Raw genomic sequence first — 10,646 nt, forward strand, 5'->3', positions numbered from 1 at the left:
AAGGGTGTAAACATTCGGTAAACTTTCCTTATTAATAGAAACTTTTGTCCACTATACAAAAAATACTTATGAGAAAAATCATGATGATACCTTCGTCAAAAAAGGTTTAAATACAAATACAAGCAAAATAAGTACATATTAGTTTTGTTAAAACTGTCGGTCCTAATAATCATCAGTCCTACAACTGATTAAATTAAGTTTAATGACGTCATCAGGGACCAAAATTTATAAGTTAGTAGGACTGAGCTGGACCGGATCGAGACTGAACTGAAAGGGACTGCAGTCATCGGCCCTAAATAAGAACGGACACAACACTACATATTAGTGGAATGTATGCACAAAGCACAGTCAAAGTATTTTCTCCTCTCCGCTCTTGTTGAAAAAAAGGAAAGAGATATGCACATCTCTCAGAAATGGTGTTTTTTTTAATCAGTTGAGTGTGAGACTCTACTCAAGCCTCACAATATATTGTTTGTGAGGAATCAAAAATGATCCGGCAATAAAATCGAACATGAGAAGATTTTGTTGTTTTTCACTCATTGAAGACAAGGACATTCAGGAAGAGGCACGTGTGAAAAATCTGGAGGAAAGCTCAAAGCCAAACGAGAAAGAGAATGAAGAAACGGAGGAAATACACACTATAAATAACGTAATTTTCTACATAGTAAATCAAATTATTAACTTTTCAAATATAATGTAATTGAATAAAAGTAATTTATAAATTGGAAATGAACGATCAATTCCATATATATATATATATTATATACCACGTAATTGCCTCGTTATTTAAGTATAATAGGGGTTTTAAACCCCAAATAATGTACTGAAATATGATTAAAAATCGTAGCAGTTATATTAATTCAAGGAATACTTTATTCATGTATTGGTAGTAGTCCTTAATGAGTTATGTCTTTAATCTGATTGGACATGTGGACCATTAATACAAAAGCTAGCAAAAATGTTTTTTATCGTCAATTGATTCTATATAACATATGTATTCCTGGGTAAATTACCTTCCATTTCAACCACCACATTATTGTAATTTTTTGGAGGCTCTACAAATTGCATTTAGAGTGGTCAAAATAAATTATCCCAAGAAAAGAGTTATTCATTCATAGTTTTTTATTTGAAGATATCAAATAAAGTCACACAAATGAAGTGAAGGTTTTAAACTATAGTCAACATTCTTGGATATCTTAACTCAATCTATAACTTGAATAGAAATCCTGTATTTGATTGTAGTTATAGTAATATGATGTAAAAAAATTAATCGAAGATTTATTTTCTTCTTGATTTTGTTCAAAAATGTTTTATTTCTTAAACTGTCACTTATTTATGTTAGTCGGAATATGTATTGGGCCGTGTGCAGAAAACTGCCCTGGATAAAATTGCCCGTGGAAGATTGCCCTGGCAAAAATTGCCCGTATTTTGTTAAAACTTCATTTTAAGTTTTTAAGGATCCAGGGGTACCTTCAAGTATCCCTCACAACCCGAGAGCTTGGAACTATTTTTTGGTATTAGAGGGGTTCTTGGATGAATTGGGAGTGGTTTTTAGCAATGCCATACTACCCCTGGGCCAATCCGAGGGCCAAGGGTATTCAACCATATTTTGAGGGGCCCTATGTTATTTATCCCCCCACCCTCTTACCAATCCTCTCGATCCATTTCTTAGAAGTTTGGATTGAATTTTAAAAAATGCAAGGAAATTTTAAGGCAATAATGTTACTCACACTTGAAGGTACTCGCTTGGGGAATAGAACAAACAAATATATATAGAAATATGTCATAAATAATAACAAGCGAATTATAATGTGAAATTATTCATCATGAATTTTGAACAAAATATGGGCAGTTTCCCTAACTTGCAATTTTCTCCAGGGCAATCTTCCACGGGCAATTTTCCTCAGAGCAGTTTTCCTAGTACTGTTTTTGGGCATATTTACTTCATTATTTAGCTATTTTGTTTAGTAAATTATATATTATAGTGAAATATTAACTATAAATCATTTTTTTGTGACGTCAGCATTGGGAGTTTAGCTCATCTCTCAGCCCTAAATATCCAAGTTTTATAAGGATAAATACCCTCTTTTGTTTGATATTAAGGAAGATGATAAACCATTGCCGCCTATTTAGATGACAAAATTGCCCCAACAAGTAGATGGACTCAAGCCTTGGCGTCTATCAAATGTATATTTTCTAGTTTTATTTATTAAATTATGTACGATTTGCGATATCTGTACAAGTTGTAACTTATATAAGCAAATTAGGCAATTAGTAATTTCTTCGTCTTAAAATGCATTATTTCATTATAACATTTTTCATTATAATTACCAACATTGAATTGATACTATAATTATATTTCGATCTATTAAAAACTATTATGTATTTATGAGTAATACAATTGAAGCTATTTGAGCATTAAAGTCAAACAGAATACTTATATTTTAGTAATTTTTATTAAAATATTGAAAATACACAGCATTAATATATCACAGAATATATAATTATTGCATTATCTTCATCCCCAGTAATGCAAATCCTATAATTAAAATTATTCATCGCATTTTTTTGGGTGCAACTTTTACGAAATCACAACTTGTAAACAACATATAAATAGATAATCCCAAGATGTAGTAAAAATATGTTATGAGATATTCATAAAATTCTAAATTCCAGAATTTCAACACAAAATCAACTTTTTTTTAAATTCTAATTTTCCCATAATATTACTAATATTGTTTTTTTTAAGAAAATAAATAGGTATTCCTTTTTTTTAGATATTATTTTATTTTACTTTTTTATTTATTCATTATATGACATTTCATTCCCCCTTCTAGCTCAAATTTTTTTGTTAATTTTGTCAGTTATAAACTTGACCATTTTTCCAGAATGTTCTTTTATCCCATAGTTTTTGGCAGAGATCATTTTAAAAAAAGACAACAGTGAATATTATTAATTTCAAATTTTGACAAAAAATCCTAATTTTGACAATTTTTTTGTATTTTTGACATAAAAAACGCTGTCTTTTTGACAAGTTGGACAACAAGATTTTAACAAGCCTGGAAAACGACGAAATAAAACTAATTTATTTAATGTTTTGTCTAAATAAAACCAATTTTACTTTTCTTGACGAAATAAAAACGGGACTAAATGTGACAAAAACGGAACAAAATGTGACGAATACGAAACAAGATGTAAGAAAACGAAATTTTGACGAAATTAATACTCTTAAAACCCATATGTATAAGTAATAAATTACTATTTGTATTTTCATAAAAAATAAAAATAATTGCACAAATTTAGTCCTTTCATTGGGATTTTCAGTACTTTTTACTTTGATTTTAAATTTTAATCAATATTTTTACATATTTTGAAACTATTTGTTGAAGTTGTATCAAGCTTTATTAGAAATTCGCTCATTTCATATAGTAAAACTATCAACTAAGAGTTTAAATTATCATGCAATATATGACGTCATTGAACAGACTATTTTGGACTATTGGCTCACAAATTAATATATTACATTTCTTGTATATGCTTTTAGATAAGCCCCCCCTCCACCCAAAGATAAACTAGTACACAGACTCAGCTTTGGAAGTTCTCAACCCGGATCCATTTCTTGTCCACATTTACTCATTGAAACCCCTTCTTCTTCCTCCTCATATTCTGGTAACAATGAAGAAAAAGGATTTCGTAATAGTCTCCGTTCAGATCATCGAAACGATTCCCCAGGACGACGCCATTATGGAACCTCAAGTCAAAAGTATCCTCATCCTCGGAATTCCAATCATCAAAACTCCTTTCTTACTCAGACCAATAGTTTTAAGCGGATAATTAGCTTTAGATCCTCCAAGAAAGAAAGTGAAGCAAGAGCCTTTCAATTGAATTTCCTAGGACAAATCTATAGGAAAAAAAATTCAATACCTACAATTACAACAAACTCAAATTTTCAAAATGATATTAAGGATATATCAGAGGATGAATTGAATTTACTTGCAGAGTCTTAAACATATATTTGTATTAGTTATGTATTTATTTACTCATATTCTTTACTGTTAAAAGGAATAATATTTTCTAAAAAAATATTTATTTTAAGTTTAATGGGCGCTTATTTGACTCATTTTTCTATGTGACTTAGAATAATTTATGTTGTAAATATGAGTAATGGGACGTATCGCGGGCCTGAACTGGTTCTCGAACCACTATATTAAGAAAAAGGGGATAACCGCAAACCGTTTTGCAAAACATTTAAAAAACAAACCAACCGAATGAAGTGTCAGCATTAGTCTTGAAAATCAAGTGCATTATTGAGGTTTTTTTTTTGAGTTGTGGAAGTGAATAGTGAATTTAAATTTAAGTTTAAAAGCTGTTGTCATTAATGTTTAATTCCTGATGAGTGACCTTCCTTTCCTACTACATACAACATATCATTAATAAATAAAAAACTGAATGGACCATTTGCAGGTGCACATAAAAGACGGAGAGTAACCTTTAGGATTTGTTACAGAGTTATAATTGTAAGTCCTTGTACTTAGAGTAGAACTGAGCATCAAAATAGGAGTAATTTTTGAATAACTCATTAATTATTTCCATCTTTCCCTCTCTCCCTCATTCTAGCTGATTGTAGGTCATTCAATGAAACTTCATGACAACTAAGTTGGACTCCTCCAAAACATTTTTCAAATTGTCAGGGCTACCATCTTGATTTTCATTTTTTTTAAACACCCCTAAAATGCATCCTATTATCAAAACTGCTCATCATTCATCTTGTGTCTATCCTCTTTCCTTTAGTTAATAGGATAACAAGCATTTAAGGTAAAAGTAGGGGTTGAAAGTGAATTTTGTTTTGTTTTAAAAAGCAAAATGAAGGACTGATGTTGGAGTAAGAGTATAGTCAAAACTTTGTCAAATTTGCATAACTGTTATATTTCCCTTATCAAGATATCTTTTTGAAAATTTAATTTTAGTTGGCAAGCCTGTATTCGGCAATACCGTTTTTAAGTAAATGGAACAACTTCTTATTAGGGATATTTACTGACTTCATACGTTTTACAATTTCTAAGCTAGTTAGTTGCTTTTCCTGTTCGGATGTAGAATGTACGGGGAGACCTTGGCTGTCGGTAATGAAGATCACTGATGAATGATGGCTATTGATGGATGGCCAATGGGAGGCAGATTTGTTTAATGTCTTTATGGATAAGAAATTGCTTCATCATAAATCTTTAATTGTGAATAGGATTAGAATCCTAATCCGTAGATGTTATGTTGCCCCTGGGAAATATAAGTTAATTCCGTGATTAGTCTTCCCCTGTATTCCCTTTTCTCCTCCTTGCTTCTTCCCACAATTCAAATCTTCGGTAACAATATGCGAGTTCTTTTGAGCCCCTTACTCCCTTCTCCAACATCACTTACTCTCACCTACTTAAAGTTCAGCTCTGGATTCAAAAGGTTTGACGTCACTAAATTCCCTCGTTCAAGTGTGAATGAAACATCCAGAGATTGATTATACAGGGAATAAATTTACCTAGCACCAAATTAGTGTATATCATTCGAAAGGAACATTTCCAAAAACTAATTAAACATTTAAAAAACTTTTTCTCTATAAGTAACTTCTTACAGTTCCAAAAAGTTTTGGTAAAATGAGGCCAAAGAAGGCATCAATCCTTGAGTACACAATTCAAAACTGACCTTTGTTTTTCCATAACGCATTAAGTTTCAAAAATATTTGGGATTATAGTAATTTGGGACTATTATTGTTCAGAGTCAATTTTTACAATTAAAACAATCACCAAATGAAAAGTAAGATTAATAAAACTAAGGTAAAATTATTTTTTATTATTATAATTGTTTTTTTTATTGATTCTCTATTTTGTTCTCACCTCGACAGATTTCCTTTTTTAGACAGAAAAATGATGAAAAACACCACACAAGGAAAAAAATCCTTGGATTTGCATATTTTAAAAATATGTCTTTTTTAAAATAAAACATGGAACATTTTTCTATAATACATATAAGCTATGATTTTCCATATCACTACGAATAATAAATAAGTTTAAGCGATAAACCATGGCTCTGAACATTAATAGTGCCGAATTACTATAATACAAGATATTTCTTTAACCTAATGTTTCAGATATAAATTGAGATCAATTTTGGATAATACAGTATACACTCAAAGATAAATGTAATGCTTGGCTTCAATTCATTAGTGAAATTTGACCCCGTAATTGTTCCCTTGTGTTACTAAAATTTAAGAGCAGAATTATTTTTTTAAATATAACCCCTCTGGGATTTGACCAACTTTCACATCTCTAAAAATTAAAGTGCTTTCTGCATATAGGTGATATTTCTAGCCTCAGAGGAAATTAAGAAATATGCACAGAAAATAGTAGAATAATACTACTCCTTAGGAACTTTAAGATTTATAAAAAGGTTGTTGTTATAGATTTTTTATTGGATAAATTAATTATATTAAGTACATAATATCCACAATAATTGAAACACCGTAATATCTACATATTAATAAATTATTTATTTCTAGTATGAATGGCCTCTTAATAAAAGTAGGAATTCTAATCGTGCATTAATCTTAGTGAAGAGATGTGGCCCAACAGACATACATAATTTACTATTAAACCAGTTCATTTTCCTAAGTTAATTAACAATTGGAGAAATAAAATCTTCAAAAGACATGGCTTTTGGATTCCTTGATAATTCTCTGTTACTTCCCTCGGTTGTTTATGTACCGCAGAGACTTAATTTTTTTTGTAATATCTTGTATGTCTCATCTTATTGCTCTACCTTCGGCTTAAATACTTAATTACTCATTTCTAGAAGTGTAAGAGTATCAGTGGCCAGTTATATGATTGGGAGGGAGAATAAAATGAATTACTGTTACATTTAAAATAGCATTAGTGCAGGGAAAATATCATAATTATATTCAAAAAATAAATATTTATTTTATTATACATTTGAAAAACAATTTATACAAATAAAGTCGAGAATTATTCTTTTAGTAGGAGATGTTAACAGACACACGACTGATTAAATAATGAAGAAAGAGTACACGCTCCACCATTTTTCCTATTTAAATCGCAATACTTATATTCCCCCTACATCCCATTTTTTTATTTTGAATGGTACTTCATTAATTTCTGAGTTATTTACTGACTCTGAACTATTGAGATTTCAAGGATTTTTTTCTTTATAAAAAACATTCTAACGGCTAATATTAGAAAAAATAAGCTTGGAAGGGATAGGTTTAAAAAAAATAAAAAAACAGCTTAAATAATTGTCTTTGGAGAAATATTGTCTGATGGAAAAAGTTATGCTCTTCTTTAAGCTGGGAGCAAAACTCGGGGGCAGGGAGTACATATGATTCCTTGGCCATATCATTTTGCCTCAATGTAAACTATGAATGGCATCAAGACAATGTTCTATGTCACACTGTCATCAAAACCAGGAATTCTGCATCCACCAATTTAAAAAAAAAGTTGGATAAAGTGGCCAACCTCAAGCCCAGGCCTTATTCCCCTGGACTACGTTTGGTGGGACGTAGCCAAAAGTATGTTGAACATTACCAAACACTCAAATTTGGAGTCCCTGAAATCAGTCATTCATGATGCTTGGTCCAGCTTTCTAAAAAAAAATGTCGTATGTTCGCCATTGTATAAACGAATGGCAATAACATAGAATTAATACACCCTCTATATAATTTTTGTTAAAAAAATTCTTTTCGGTGATTTTATATTCTAAATATATAACAAATTTTAAAAAATATTTAATTTTGCATTATTTTCTCAACCACTATGTATTATGTAATAGTAAAAAAGTATTTCAATGGTTTACTGATGTTTGTAAACAGTACTCGTTAAAGAGAAAACAAATTGGATCCTCCTTTAGTAAACATTTTTTTTTTTTAAACAAGGTTAGTGAAGTGGGTAAAAATTAATAAATAAACATATTTAATTACATGAAAAATAGTTGAATGATTATAATCATTATGATATTAAAGTAGCGTATCATTCTTTTAACTATGACATTCATCTTGTACTCCTAAATATTAACTAAATGGCTTAAAATACTTGTTGGAATATAAAATATCTTAACAAGATTTGTTTCGTGTTTAAAAAAAATTAATTTGTTATTCTTTTAGGGAAAACAATAAATAATTATTTGTGATAACAATCTCTATGAAATATTAATAAAGTTCTACAAATTTTGGGAATTTGATTAGTACCAATCAGTTTTAATAAAGATATCTGTGTTAAATAGAATAATGAATGGAGTATTATTATTTGGAAGCTACTGTTGTATGCCTTACATTGAAAAAAATAACATGAATAAATCAAAAGGAAGAGAAAGGAACAACTTATACTCGAAACATTTAATCAAACACACCAAAACTCTTTTAAAAATTGCTAAAAATATCATTAAATACTCAATAATTGATTATCAAGATAAATAATAATTGCATATAATCAGATTTGATGTTTCCTGAGCATACTGAAAATTATGGGCTATGAAATCAAGACTCAAGCAATTTTATATGCATTGGGGTGTATAATATCCCAGTTCACAAACGGAGGTTTAGATAATGTCAGTAAAATTTGGCATAATATTTGAATAATGATGTGTAACTCACAACTCACAACAATGATTATCTAAAACGACAAAACTGGCCATTCCTAAATTTTGGAAATATTAGATTTGAATATTTGTATCTCTAATAAATCAAAAATAACTTCATGAACGCAATTGAAAATTTATGTTTAACAATCAGGGGATCATTAAAGAGAAAAAAATTACAATATAGTTACAGATCTTTTACTTACTCTCCCAACGATTCCTTGCCTGTATTTGCCTGAAAATATTTATTTTCATTTTCTCGATTCTAATCATTAAATAATCAGTAAGCTACTCAACATAAAAAAATCCTCAATTTATAAACATTAACTCAAAAATATCAATTTATAAACATTAACTCAAAAATCCTCAATTAAAAAAAATATTCGAAATCTTTAATTTTGACATATTTTCAAAAAATACAATAAGAACGTTTTTTGTTTTTTTCTTATAAACTTATTCTAATTTCAAAAAATGAGTAAATTCTTACTACGACTAAACCAAAGAATACTCTGTACATGTAATAAGCACGATTTTCTTCCCTTCCTTTGTTTGTTTTGAGTTTTACAACAAAATGTGATTTTTTAGATTAGCATAGTTATGAAATGAAAGAGACAATTGAATAACAACATTTTCTACAGAGTGGGACCCAAAACTTGTATTAGGATAAAATTAAAGTTTATCCCGTTATTTTTAATTACGACGTGACATTATGGAACCAAACGACATCTGAAAAAAATAAACATGTATAAAAATCTTGAAGCAACAACAAAAAAAAGGCAACTTCAATGTTAAGGAGGTCGCACAGACAGTTGGCAACTCCATCCCACTCCCTAAGGCATCAATAAGTCTGTTACAGCCCATATAGTCAATCAGAACCATAACTTCTGCACCATTAATATATGGCTGACGTCCGGGCTGCCTCCATGTGTACATAGAGGATTGTGAAGAAAAAATATAGCTAAATATTTTATTTAAACACATCACAAGGGGTGTTGAGCTATATTTTCTTCATTCCATAAAAATCCCGTTTTTCATAATTTAGTCATAATACTGAGTCCCAACTCCGAACTAATAGAAAAATAAACAGAAATCACCCTCAATTGGTCAACTCAAAGAAAGGGAAGAGTGCATATTTTATTAGACCAGGGATGCCCAACCCCTGGACCGTGGGCTGCATTGAGATCAGCCTAATGTTTAAGAGCGGCTTACAACTCATTCTCACTTCAAGAAGTATTTTTTTAGCAAAATTGTCATAATATCATTAAATCGCCTAGAGATAATACGTACAGATATTGAAGAATATTAGACTTCAACTCGTATTTTGTAAAAATCTAACAGGGTTTCCAAATCGGCCTTTTTTTAAGTAATTCGGCCTTCAAAAATTAGATTTGGCCTAAAGTTAAAATTAGTTTTGTTTTATGTAGCCATTTTTCCTGAAATATAATTTCATAGGTTCTGTGGCCCATTAAAATATTTTAAGTGGTAATGTGGCTCATTCCATTAAATGGTTGGACATCCCTGCATTGTTGCATGTATCAAGAATTCAATGTAATATTAATCACAAAATATCCTTTTGAAGACTGCTGAAAAGAGCCCCTTCTTTGTATTAATCATTTATTTCCCTTGAAGAAAGACATTCCGAAAAGTTTAGAGGCTTTAAAAAATAAGAAAAAAATGAACAAGAATAATTAGGAAAAGAAGATGGAATAACTTCTGTTTACATTATACATTATATGAAAAGAGAGAAAGCAAATAAATATTAAGTATGACGTTAAATATATATTACATGGAATTTGTTGCTGGGTATTATAATACATATATGTGATAGCTGTCAAAGAGATTGTGTTTCTTCGTTCCTAAGAGATGGAATAAGAAATTATGTAATTGGTTATTACTCAGGAATATTTATGTTCCATTAAAAGATTGAATTCCAAATCTTTTATATTGTAGTTGGTTTTGAGACTATGGTGTTTATATCCAGGGCCAGTTTTAGCGTTAGTGGGACCGTGGGCAAAGAT

General features: G+C 29.9%; 1 long non-coding RNA gene across 1 annotated transcript; it reads left to right on the forward strand.

The window, feature by feature from the left end:
- The first annotated feature begins 431 nt into the window (after positions 1 to 431).
- LOC139907694 (uncharacterized) lies at positions 432 to 4,085 on the forward strand. The gene is made up of 2 exons (XR_011784427.1): positions 432 to 649; positions 3,545 to 4,085. It is a non-coding gene; the product is annotated as an uncharacterized lncRNA (long non-coding RNA).
- Positions 4,086 to 10,646: the final 6,561 nt, after the last annotated feature.

The sequence above is a fragment of the Lepeophtheirus salmonis genome, chromosome 2 (genome assembly GCF_016086655.4).
Source record: "Lepeophtheirus salmonis chromosome 2, UVic_Lsal_1.4, whole genome shotgun sequence".
Taxonomy (NCBI): domain Eukaryota; kingdom Metazoa; phylum Arthropoda; class Copepoda; order Siphonostomatoida; family Caligidae; genus Lepeophtheirus; species Lepeophtheirus salmonis.